Raw genomic sequence first — 13722 nt, forward strand, 5'->3', positions numbered from 1 at the left:
TATGCCTTTCCGCGGTTTAAGCACAGAATAAGTAATAGTACCGTTTAAGTCAGATGCAGATCGCAGGTTAAATTGATACGTTTTGCAAATAATTTCAATCTCATTGGGATCCGTATTGGTATAGTGAATGTGTGCTATTTCCAAGTCTCAAAAATGGTTTTTACAAACATGCAACAGCAATAAAATCAAAAAATCTTACTTACGCTCTTTGCCATCTAGACATGACATTCATAATAATATGAATTATTCAACCTACAATACAAAGGGCGACCCAAATTAAAGCTGTAAAGGCAAAACAATCAATATGCCAAGTTACAACATAAGTGTCACCTACAAACGAAATAGCTAAGCATTACGCATGCTTGCTCGACCTTGAGGGTAGGTTATGTGCTCATTTTAGAGGTGGGCGCCACGCCGGCGCGCCGCCGCCGCCGCGAATTTTTTCACGCCGCCGCCGCCGACGACCAGCTGTCGGCGCGCCGATACTGATACTGTACCAACTATTTGCAATTTATTCCTCTCCTATACTGTACTTTCTGGATTTGTGTTTCGAACGCAGAACTAACTTTAATGTTTATTCTTTAATGCCATATAAATTGGTACACAAGGCGAACTTAATACCGTTGATATACTAATAAATTGATTGAATAACTTGATACTATCTATATTAACAGTTAATCTAGTACATTATTCAAGTTGCTGCTTGGTCTAGTAAATAATTGATCGCGAGAGGCGCCGGTCCGTCTTGCTGTCAAGAAAAAAATCGCCGCCTTGCGTCTGGCAGACAACCCATACTATTGGATTATACTTTAAGCGAATAACTCACACAGAGATTGGAAAATATGTCTCGGAATGCAAATAAGAACCACAACCTCTGGAAGGCAACAAAGTACCTCCCTCAGTGTTCTCCGCCTATTAACTCCGGTAATACATGAGTGCGAACTGACGAGAAAAATCTCAAACCTTTGCTATATGACAAGCCGGTTTATTTAAACCTAACGACATGGATAATCCAAAAATAAGATCAAGTATTGGACTTGATCCGAGACTTGCAACTATGCCTGTCTTTGAGACCTGTTGATGATGATGATTCATCCGACCGATTTCGGTCATGGTGAACACTTCGACTTATCTGTCTTGGCGGCGCTGGTGCGTCCGAAGATGGCTTACATAGCCGATCTTCGTGGCAAACTCTTCGCACATTGAGAGTATGAGCACGCCGCCAACATAATTATAGCAAATGGCGGCAGATGGACGGGATTTACATCATCGCGTTTCGCGTCGAGTTCAGTTGTGCGCTGCTCCTTGAACTCGCGGATTCGCCTCTTCACAATCTCCCGCCATTCTAGGCGCTGTGCAGCCAAACCTTCCCATTGTGATTTGAGAGGGCCTATTTTGCATCTTTTCATATGCTGCTTCTGGACATCTTTGTACCTGACTATCTGAGGAGTTGACCGCCATGTTTCCGCTTACCCGCAGAACCAAAGTGACTGACATAGCCCGCAGAATCGCTAAAATCAAGTTGCAGTAGCCGGGGCACATAGCTTTTAACAACCTGTGCCACTCCCGCCGTGACTCGAATAGCGGCCTCACGATACGTCTTGTCTGTTGCTACCACGAGCGTATCATCCGCGTAACGAATGACACCGGGCAGCCGAATATCGCGGATGGCCCAGTCGTAGCCGATGTTCCACAGGAGAGGCCCAAGGACCGAACCCTGTGGGACACCGCACGAAACTGGCCTCCCACCCCAGCCATTAGCCGTTGGAAATGTCACTTCTCTTCCCGCTAGGTAGGCACGAATTATAGCCTGAAGGTATAGAGGAACCCCATGATGTTTTAAGGCCTCCTCTATACAGCTATGGGGAAGGCTGTTAAACGCGTTGGCGATGTCTAGGGACACTGCCACAACGCTCCCCCCTCTTGCTACCTCCTTTTCCGCTATGTCCCTCAGTTCAGCTATAGCGTCAAGGGTTGACCTACCCCGGCGGAAACCGAATTGGTTAGGCGACAAATTCGGGCCTGTTCCATCTAAGTGTCTTTTTAGACGGACAGCAATGACGCGCTCAAAAAGTTTTGCCGTCTCATCCAGCAGAACAATGGACCTGTATGCTGATGGGGAATCAGCCGGCCGGCCGTCTTTTCTCAGGAGGAAGAGCTTCCCCGTTTTCCACACTCGCGGGAAGACTCCCTCCCTTAGGCACGCCGTTAACAGAGTGCGAAAGCGCGGCTCCATCCCGTTCTTAAGGGCAAGCACCCACGCCTTCCCCGGAATTCCATCGGGGCCAGGAGCGGTGTTCTTAGCTTGTAGGCGTAGGATAGCCGCCCCTAGCTCTCCTTCCGTGACATTGGGCGCATCCCCTGCATCTGCCTGTGCCACGCTGTATCTGACTGGCGGCGTAAAATCAGACCGGACTTCAGGGAAGAGGGCTGCGACAACTGTGCGAAGAAGGGTAGGATCCATGCTGGTGGTGAGTGGGGGAGCCCGTATGCGGAGCTTGTTCATAACCAGCTTATAGGGTCTCCCCCATGGATCCTGAATCAGGGTGGAGAGGAGCTCCTCCCAGTCGGCGTTTTTAGCCGCCCCTATCGCACCCTGAAGCTCTTTCTTTGCTTGTTGGTACTCCTCGTATAATCACATGGGCATCGCCGCGTCACACACGTGCGACATGGTCTCCCGGAACCACTCTGCCTGCCTTGTGGGGTCAAATTCCTCGGGGCCAGTCGCCCAACTTTCGACCAGTGACGCCAGTTTATGGCTCTCTCTGTCCAGGCGTTTCAGTGCCCATCTAGGGCCCATCATCTCAGTACACCTTGAGCTACTTGGGGTAAGCTGGAGAGGGGAGATATCGAAACGCACATATCTGTGTACAATGTGTTTGGAAAAGAAAGAATCCTATACGTCTGCTTTCGCTGCGGCTTCAGCTGGGTTTAGCATAAATGACTACTCCATGAAATTAAAAAGTACCTTCCAGCACACTTCTACTACTTGCTGATGAAGTCTTATCTCAGTGACAGACAGTTTTAAATCAAACTCCTTGACAAAATTTTCTCTTTTAGCTGCAGAGCTGGAGTACCCCAGGACTCTATACTTGGTCCGGTACTCGATAACATTTACTAGTAAAGTAAGCCAGACACCAGAAAGCTGCGGCCTTCTTCAAATGTAACTGTGATCTTAAAGCGACTAGACTGTTGCAAAGTCAGCTAAATGCCACTAATGCTTGACTGACCAAGTGGCGTATGTAAGCAAGACCCGAAGTCTCACCATGTTATCATTTAAGACGTGAAACTTATCCCCTGGCCAATCTAAACCACGACATTACTGCAATCAGGTTGCATTAAAAACCTGGACCGTAGGATGACACGGAAAGACCATATTAATATAAATAAAACAGATCTGAACATAATATTCGACCGACAGTCAGCTAATCCAACATTAACTATGTGCCTCCAAAGAGTTCAAAAATACATGTTAAGGGTACTTTTATCGGCACATTGGTACGCTGGCCTTTAGGAAATACACGAAAACCTGATCTCAGCCAAGCCCGCTAATCAAATATCAAAGTATCTATGATCAAAAGAGCTAATTTACTAGGGTAAACCATTGCGGCAGTGGCTCTATCGTGTCAAACCCCAACCAACTGCAATCCACCTGATTAGTCTTGGCGAAAGATACTAAAAAAGCCGATTTTTTTAAAAAATACCTAATAAATAAAGGTCAAACAAGGTCACGCCGCCGACGCCGCCGCCGCCGTAGTCAAAAAGTCGGCGCGCCGCCGCCGACCAATTTTATATCGGCGCCCACCTCTAGCTCATTTGCACAGCCTCAGCGTAGGAAGGCATCTCATTGTTAGCAATTAGACTTTATTAAACCCACACGCGCATTTTTTGACACGAAAGCGTGAATTTTGAGCCATTAACTGGCAATGGGAAAGTGACCCAAAAATTTTAGCTTTCTAGATGTAAACTTTTTAGCATATTAAAATTATTTTTAGATCTGTTACGCAAACATAGCAAAAAGCCAACATCACGCGGTGTTCCCAGGCGGTCACCCATCCAAGTACTGACCGCGCCCGACGTTGCTTAACTTCGGTGATCGGACGAGAACCGGTGTTTTCAACGTGGTATGGACGTTGGCGATATACATTTTGCTTTATTCCAATTTAGTCGTCTATTAAAAATATTAATAAGTGACTGACTAATTATTCAGTCAGTTAATTAATATTATCTGCAGTCAGTAGTACTGATATTTTCAATCAATCAATAAGCCTTTTAATTCTGAACCATTTATGTAGTAGGTTATTAATTAATTTATTTTAATGTATTTGACATCGAATCTCAGCACAGATATGTACCGGACACGCTATTATTTTTGTAGACTAATCAAAAGTGACCTTAGGCAGTATAAATTAATGCATATTTTTATTTTATCTAACATCCGACGGTTCAAAGAAACTGACAGCGATCTATAAAAATAAGCTACCTTGCCAGTGATATAATAATAAAAAAATTGAAGCTAGAATTATGTACGACAAATTGACAAAAAGAAAAAAAACACGTTTTTCATTTATGTCATTTTACGCACGGGCGGTCAAACGAACTTTGTAAGGGACTCGTGACCGCTGTTTTTTTTTACAAAAAAAAAACTACAAACCAGTTTGAAGTATTGAACCGTTTGGTTTTGGCAAAGGAAGATATTGATTGAAGAAATAACCAGGAGTTTTTATGCAATAAAACTTTTTTGATTTGATTTAGATTATAGACAAAATAAAAAACTTTTCTTTATTTTTTTTTAATCGAAATGTGGTAGGCCGTAGGTCCCTTCAAGCTATGTCAGTCGCCTATAGCATAGTAGCTAGAATCAAGTCTGACACCAATACACCATGATTATGAAGTCAGCTGTTTTACCTACAAATCTCAGTCAAGAAGAACAATAGGAGGTAATAAGTGATGGCAGAATCTCAACAAATATTATTATAAAATAACCAAAGTAAATGAAACGATGGAGTTGATAATGGCAAATCAAATCGCAAGGGTCAACCTGCGCTGCAGGTGGCCATAACTTTAGTTCGTAAAGTTGAATGCCATTTCACTTTCGTAACTCTTTTATTAACCTTTCACGCTGACCGGTAAAAGTTTGTTTTTACCTTTTGTAAATCAGATTCGGTGTAACTTTATTAATTGTAACGTAACACAAGCTATAATATTATTACTGGAGTGTAAAACTATGTTTAATATGCATTGTAATTGTTTATGTACCTAAAGAACAGTTGACAACTCGACATACATCAATAATAACCTTGCAATTTTTTTTCTCTCTCAACAGGTTATGCACCTTTTAGACTTAAAAATGAAAAAAAAAAGTTTTTTTTTTTGCTATAGGTGGATGTGTTTTTATAATGAACAGTCGCCAGCATATCAAATTATTGCCATAGAAAAGTTGCTATGTAAGATGCTACAGTATGTCATCGCTCGTATACTCATTGATGAATGATATATCATCGTGCTAACTTTTTACGCCATCTAATAGTTATAAACACAAATATTTAAATGTAATCAAGAAGCCATTATTTTTCGTCTGTCTGTGTAAGAGATAGCCGCCATTAATCGTATCCAAGCGTATTAATTTTGATCCGCGAATCTTCAGACACATTCCGAAACGGTTAAGTGGACTGGCGACTTTTCTCTACCATCATTTACTAGTGATGTAACATTTAAAGTTCACACTCTGTAACTTAAATCTATTCTTAACCTAATTTGCTAGTCCTACATGATTTTTTTAACTCAAACTTATTCTATTTTTTTTAGTGTTGGTACACTTTTCAAAACTAGTCAACCATCCCATGAAATCTGTAAAAAATAATTTGCTGTTCGTCAGTCTCGCTAAAACTCGATAACGATTTACTCTTAGCTGATTTTGGTTTTAAAATGTTTGTAGTCCATGGGTAAGTTTAAGCGTTGAGTAAATATGGAAAAAATAGATAGATGTAGGTGCTATGAAATTCATCTGATTCTAGTCGTATGATAAATAAATAAATTAACCAAGCAATAAATTCGAGTTGATGTTATACATCACTACTCCGCACCTGCCGGGTTACACAACCACACTCCACAGACCGATTGGCGATTACGCTTCATTTCGGCTTTAACATAATACATATAATTATATTTGCGGCTTGGAATTCCACATCAAGACAACGAAAACGCGGAAAGTGGGATACGTGGTTATTCGTCGCGGCCGCCCGCCATTTTTCATAACAAATTTTACGCTTTTACTCGCGTATTTTTCGCAATGTAGTACCTAAGTCTGTAAACATGATTTTATAAATCCAAATACATGATGATTTTTATTTATTTGTTGTAAACGAAACTGTTTGCAAAAGTAAAACTAACTTTCAGGAAAATGTGTTAAAGGAAAGTGTTGTTTTCAATTTTTTCCTTGTTTTCTGTAATAATTAATCATCCTATTTTTTATTTATTGTTTACATTCACCGGATCACCGGTATCCGGATCAGCTCACGTTTTTGTTAATACAAAATATTCTACTTAAAAATAATTAGTCGAGATTAATATGGTTAACATTAATTTATTATGAAATTAGTGACGAACGAATAGCCTTAATGAATTGTAAACTTTGTACTTATAAGTTTAGGTAGGGTTCAAGTCATTTTAGTATGTGCGGGGACACAGATGTGTTGACAACTAAAAATTTTAATAAGATAAAATTATATTTAATAATCACAAATAATTATACATAGATACTAGATACCATAAAACGTACTTTGGAGGCATAAAAATTCAAACTAGCATTTGAATTTGCACAAATCATGAATTCGCATACGGTTCGTGCGATTTCGCATTCTAATTGGAATTCTGTTGCATAAAAAATACGTCTCCATATCATTTAAGGGTATCTACGAGTAGTTAACCACAGATAAGGAACCGGTCAAGTATGTCTGGTGGATGTATGGCCTTACTATAAAAGGTTTTTCTTGTAACTTGCGGTTGGTTTTTTAAACTTGTTTGCGCCAAGGGCTTGCGATTGCATTATCTTAAGGTGGTAAATGGAACCACTGTTTTCTATCTACTATTACTATAATTCTACGAGATTAACTAACAAGGTTTTTATTTATAACAGAAACCACAACCCTGCTGAAATACATAACCTAACTTAGGCTGAGGTACACCGTACACCACCTAACTTTGACCTTAACTTTGACGATAACCGGTGCTTTTTGTATGGATTTTGACAGATTTTTAATGTTAGTCAAAGTTAAAGTAAGATGGTACAACCCAGCCTAAAAGACTAACAAGTTATTATATTTTTAGTTTTCTTCACAAGTATTTCTAATTGATACAATATACTTACTTAGGTAAGTTTTTATATCAGCTTGTCATGCAATAATTAGTCATAATTTGAAAAACAACACATTTTTGAGTTGGTACACTATTTTGTCAGTGATGCGAAAGGTTTTTTTTTAAATCAGTTACTTACTTTTTAGTTAATATTTATTACTATTAATTAATTTCGCTTCTAACAATTTTATTAATTTGTGACGTTAATTTTACAATATACTAACCTGTCATAGCATTATTTTATTTTGTCATTATTTTATAGCGGAGTTTTGGGCTGACACTGTGTAGGTTTGTTGTCGACACGAAAAGAAGAAGAAGATTATTTTATTAACTTTATAGTTGTAACTAAATGTAGACCAGTTGTAACACGCACTAAAAATTATAACCGATCTTATAAAGTTATTAATTATTTTAATTAACAGCTGGTAAGACAAATTACTGTTTTGGTATTGTTTAGAAAGTAAAATTAATAGAAACGTGTAAAGTATCATTAATCTCTCAAATTACTGGTCACTCTTACAATTAACTTCAATTAAAGTTTATCTTAATTAAAGTCCGGTTTCAAAATTCAAATTAGTTTTGAACTACACCATTTCGTGCAAAATAGGTAGGTACTTACTCAAGTCTCTTGTCTAAGTAAAAGTAAGTGCTTAGTGCCCGTTTTCACCATCAATCCCTAATTTTAAAGTAACCCTATGGTATGGTAACACTTATCAGGCAGTTTGTTTTCATAGGGGTAAATATAAATAAATGGGCCAGTGCTTCTTCTCAGCACTGGCCCATTTATTGTCCTGAAGCAGTGGTAGGGTTAATACTGGGACGTGTAAAAGTGCTTTTTTTAAGCCTATTTACAGAAATAAATGAGTTTTAATGAGTTTTAATGAGTTTTTAATGGTCACTTTTAAAAATGAGGGATTGATGGTGAAAACGGGCATAAGCCAACAACTTTTTACTTTTAAAATGCGGCCTAGATAGAGTGAGTAGGTAGGTACTGTACTGAGTTTAACGCAAATCTTTTAGTGAAAATTGAAAGGTAGAGCAAAAACTCAAAGTCTCTACAAAACTAAAGCCCATGGTCACCCCAAACACCATTATGGGCAAAACAATAGGCAAGAATGAGCTAATTACGCGAAATAGATCGGTATCAGTATTGTGTGTTTAGATAATCCGAGGTGACGTGAAAGCGACAAACGCTCTGATAGAACGAAACTCGTTCTAGAAGTAACTATAGTATTGGATTGGCATTTATAATTTCTTAAAGTTCTTATAACTTGTAATCAGAGCTGAAACATTAATCTAACGTAATAGTAACTATAACGGTAACCGGTGCTTTTTGTATGGAGTTTGACAGATCTTTGACGTTTGTTAAAGTTAAAAAGTTAAAGTAAGATGGTGCAACCCAGCCGAAGTCTTAAGGGCTGCCACGCAATTACCCTGTCAAGAATACTCAAGCGTTTCGTATTTACTATTTATTTACCGATCACACACTGAATGAACCCGTGTCAAGGCTTCTTACCTAACCGACCCACGTGTTGCCAAATAGAGGCAAAGACCTGTGGAATACAATAACGCACAATAAGAGACTTCACACACGATACTGTTGGCCAATAATGGCGCGCAAAGATTGATAACTCTGCCACAGATTAGTTAATAGTTACTGACTCTGCTCTATTTGTATTTGCCACACTGAGAGGCTGGCTTCGGCCTACGAGTAATTTCCACACCTCGGTTCTGCTAGAGTATCATCCGTGTGTGCAGTCAAGATTTAGAACATTTCAATGGGACCTCTGATCTGATGCACAATTAGTCTGCCCGACAGGTTTGACCATCGAGATATCTAGGTGTCGCTAGCAAAAATATTATTTTCTTTCTCTAACCAAAAAAAAAAGTTGTTAAAACTTAATTCTGTTTCAACTTAATCCTTACAGTTTTATCTCTTATCAAGATCGTGACTTCATCATTAAATGACAAAAGTTACAAAGAATTTCTAAGCTAAAAACTTTGTTTTCCCAACCAACCTACGTTTTTCTGGAATAGTAGTGTATCGTGTGGTGTCAGACTGCCTTCCAATGACGGTGGTGCTCAATATGGTGTGTTGTGTGAGACGGCCTCAACAATCATGTCGGCAGTATAGTAATTTACTTACTAACGACTCGGATAGATTACTGAGGCACGATTAACCGTGTTGAGGAAGTGTGGACTGTTATTTTGTTCAGTAATTGTTATTGTAGCCGAATCAGCTGTAGATCTATCGGAATCGGAAGCGATTATTGTAAACTTTACATTGAGATCTATTTTATTTCCTATTGATTATTGAAATTCTTAATTATTGATTTTGAACTATGCTCATATTTTGTGACTATGCTATGCAGCAGTTGCAGAAATGCGTCTGAGTGGTGTTTTAAATCAGATAAGTATGAGGAATTCATTTGGCACTCATTTACCTATGAATATTGACTTTGCTATTGTTTGTACTCGTACTACTTAGTATGTTTTTACACCATGTTTTAGGGCTTTTCTTTCTGTTTTACTAATTTAAATTAATATTAATCAGTATACAAAAAAAAACATCACTCACTTCAACTGTCATTTTTCCCAAATGACAAACGTTCCAAAGGCTGTTTATTCACTATGCCTTTGCTTACCTTAGGTTAGAAAAACAACTTTCCTGCATACTCTCGCGTAGCGCGTGGGCGAAAGTGTTGGACACTCGGTATGCTGGGCCACGATGTTTGTCTTCCATGGGGCTATTGAATGGTATCGATAGAGACGCAGTTGTTTGAATGTCGATAAAAATATCGATGTTTGACTTTGTAGCGATATCTATCAAGTAGGTAACAAAAATGTTCATAGACAATTTTATTGATATTTTGTGCTTTGTGCGACTTAGATTAGATTTTCAAATCTTAGGTTCTGTCTGTTGTTGAAAATGCAATGTAAATGTAATAAGCTCAGTGAAATCTCACCATGGTAATCATCCTCAAATTCAAGTGATGCTCGCTTCCACCTTCAGCTTCGGCCTAGGGCATGAATATCGGAATCTCGGAATCTCGTAATATCGGAATCTCGGACTGCGAGATCCGATATTTCAATTCCGATATTGAGCGACCCAATATCGTAATATCGGAATCAGATAAAAGTTTTAATTGAGATTTTAAACAAAGCGTTTAAACTCGCCACAACCTGCCACAAAGCCCAAAGTAAATGATTAGCAAAGACCAATGATTTTCTCATGTCTATCACCATCACTTTTTGTTCCACTGCAAATATTTTAATATCTTTACTATTTATGGCTAATTTAACTTGTTCTAAATCAATCTTTACTATTTATGGCTAATTTAACTTGTTCTAAATCAATTTTAGCATTTGCCATAGGTACTTGGTCAACAAAGAACGACATCTCAACTCCCTTTTAAACATTAATTTCACTGGATACTATGTGCACAGTTCTGTGTACTATGTGCCCTGCCCATTGCCACTTCAGCTTGCTAATCCGTCGGGCTATGTCAGCGACCTTAGTAAGTTTACGGAGCTCCTCATTTCTGATTAGATCTCGTAAAGAAACACCGAGCTTATCCCTCTCCATAGCACGTTGTGCCCCTATATTCAAAGGCCACGTTTTCGAGCCGTATATCATCATTAGTAACACACACTAATTGAAGACTTTCGTCTTCATATTCGACGATTTACCTCTTTCTTGAAATTGCATCTAACTACCTAGCTGATCGTTTGTCCGAGATAGACATATTTACTTGTCAACAATCTCGAGAATCGAGCTCCTAACCGAAACTGGGTAAGGAGCAACATGGACATTCGACATAAGCTTCGTTTTTTCCATATTCATCCGAAGGCCTACCTGTTGGGAAACTCGATTAAGGTCTTCGAGCATTGTGATAAGGTCTTCCAACGGTTCTGCCTTAGTACGCAAAACAGACGGACGATGAAGCAGCAAGGTTCTGAAGTGGAGGCCACGTACCGGAAAGCACAGCGTAGGACTCATAACCACAAGGTGGACCGACGACCTCATAAAGGTAGCAGGAAGGCGCTGAATGCAGGCCGCCACCAACCGGCCATTGTGAAAATCAGCATCGGAGCCTGTGTTCAGCAGTGGACGTCCTATGGCTGACATGATGATGATGATGGCTCGTGGTTTTGTGAGTTGTACATAGATAATCAAAAAGGAACAAATTAAAAGCATATTCAAGTTTTTTACCACTCTCTACAATTTTTGTAACACGTGATTTGAATGACTCTAAAATTCGTTCCGCCAACATAAAACAGGGTAATATAATGAAGGAGTAAAAGTTTGTTTGATACCTGTGATTTTACAAAAACACTTTAATTATTTGCTAGTCCGTATAGGCCCTATGGCTGAAATAATGATGATGATGATGATGATAGGCTCATTATCAGTAACCATTCATTATCAGGTGATCCGTCTGTTCATTTGCCTCTTGTCACATAAAAAACCAAATGCAATGGATACCCATAACGTAAAAATGGTTTTAAAATAGGTACTTCAAAATTATGAAGTGCTGTTTTGTACCAAATTAAAGATTTTGATTAAAATCATTATTTTATTGTAAACAATCTAGAATTCTTACGAATATAACCAAATATTAATTTTGTACATGAACTCAATTCCGATATTAATATCGGAATTCCGATATTGAGATTTAATATCGGAATCCAATATCGGAATTGAAAACCTTCCGATATTACATGCCCTACTCGGCCTAATCATCACTTTCCATCTAGTCTAGTGAGATGCAGGTCAAGAGCCTCATCAAAATTGGTTGATATCTTCTCAGTCATCTTCTTTAGATTTGTGTATTTTATTTTATTTTTATTTATTTTTATTTTACAAGGAAAACAATACAGTGTAAAAACTATGTAGACTAACATTTTAGAAAACTTATAACCATTAACATGTTAGTTTTCAGTTATTGTTTTAAAATTGGAAACTACCTACTTCGATATTATCGATGTTACATCATGGGTTTTTCGATATGTCGTAGCATCCCTAGCTATTGACGATTCGGTTTCATTGGTTTTGGTTACGAAATGTTGTGAAGAGCCATTTCTACGTCAGCATTTGTAGAATCTGGAGTTTTTCACTTTTCCGTTTTTTCTTGGATTTACTACTGAAAAGTAATAAAGATCAGACATTGTACAAGTCTTGATCGGGTAATAAATAAGTCAATAATTCGTAATAATGAAACTTTATTACATACGAGTAGTATTAACAATATTTCAGAAAATAATTTGACAACTTTTTCTTGGCAAAAGATATAGTAGAGTTTTGTTTGATTTACTCCGAATTCTTACACAATATAATTAATTGTGCTCTTGCCAGCATTTTTTTATATTCATAAATACTAGCGAGTAGCATGTTTATTGATTGATGAATTGACTACTAATTATAAAGACACTGACCGCTTCATTGTTTACCTATTTCTTATAGTGCTAGTCGCTAACTCGCTACTACTACCTATTACATACTAGTTTTTATCCGTTACGCAGCTTCGTAAGCGCGAAATTTGGTCTCTCGCAGTCTCTATAAAAACTTTTCTTTCGTTATTTTCTTATTTTCTTACGAAAGTTTTAAGTAGAAGTTGTGAAGAGATCTTTAGTCCCTTAGGTAGATAGGTACTAGAATTGTGACTCTCCTTATCACGTTTCGTGCCTTATTTTTCCGATCACATTTGAAAGAAGTAATGTTCACGAGTGGACGTCTTAAGGCTGAAATGATGATGATGATGAAGTTTTACTTAGAAGCCCAAGGGTGAGTTGCACCACCTAACGTTGACCGTAACTTTAAAGTTAAACGGTGTGTTTTGTATGGATTTTGACAGATTTTTGACGTTTGTCAAAGTTAAAGTAAGATGGTGCAACCCAGCCCAAGCCTATATTCTTTAAGCTCCAATCTACCAAGATAATAATCATGCTTCATTAGTTTGGTGATGAAAATGTAACAGACAGACTTACAGAGCAACTTTAGCATGTATTTACTAACTAACTAATAATTTATGGAGGCATAGTGTATCGATCATTGACCGAATGATAAATTATTACGGGAATTACTCAACGAATTATCTCAAGCGGCGGTGCGTGAATCGAAACGCAACAGATTATGTCAAGATGACAGATCATACAAAATGGCGGTTCAACTTTCATGATGGGTGAATTATTTTGTTTCATTATCGGAGAAATTGATTGATTCGTAGTTGAGAGAGAATTACAAATCGGGGTACTTCACACCTAGTTAATTGGAGCTGTACTTTTTATGCATGAGGCTTATAGACTAAGAGCTAGTGAACGCCAGACCTACGTCATTAATAAAAGCTGAAAGTTACATATACCTAC

General features: G+C 38.3%; 1 protein-coding gene and 1 non-coding gene across 2 annotated transcripts in view; one reads left to right on the top strand and one right to left on the bottom strand.

The window, feature by feature from the left end:
• Nucleotides 1-13722, top strand: part of LOC135083233 (uncharacterized) — a 95106-nt gene that overhangs the window by 27516 nt on the left and 53868 nt on the right. The gene's annotated exons all lie outside the window — the stretch shown is intronic.
• On the bottom strand, nucleotides 4020-4138 carry LOC135083538 (5S ribosomal RNA). The gene has a single exon (XR_010259642.1). It is a non-coding gene; the product is annotated as a 5S ribosomal RNA (ribosomal RNA).

The sequence above is a fragment of the Ostrinia nubilalis genome, chromosome 23 (genome assembly GCF_963855985.1).
Source record: "Ostrinia nubilalis chromosome 23, ilOstNubi1.1, whole genome shotgun sequence".
In the NCBI taxonomy this organism is placed as follows: Eukaryota; Metazoa; Arthropoda; class Insecta; order Lepidoptera; family Crambidae; genus Ostrinia; species Ostrinia nubilalis.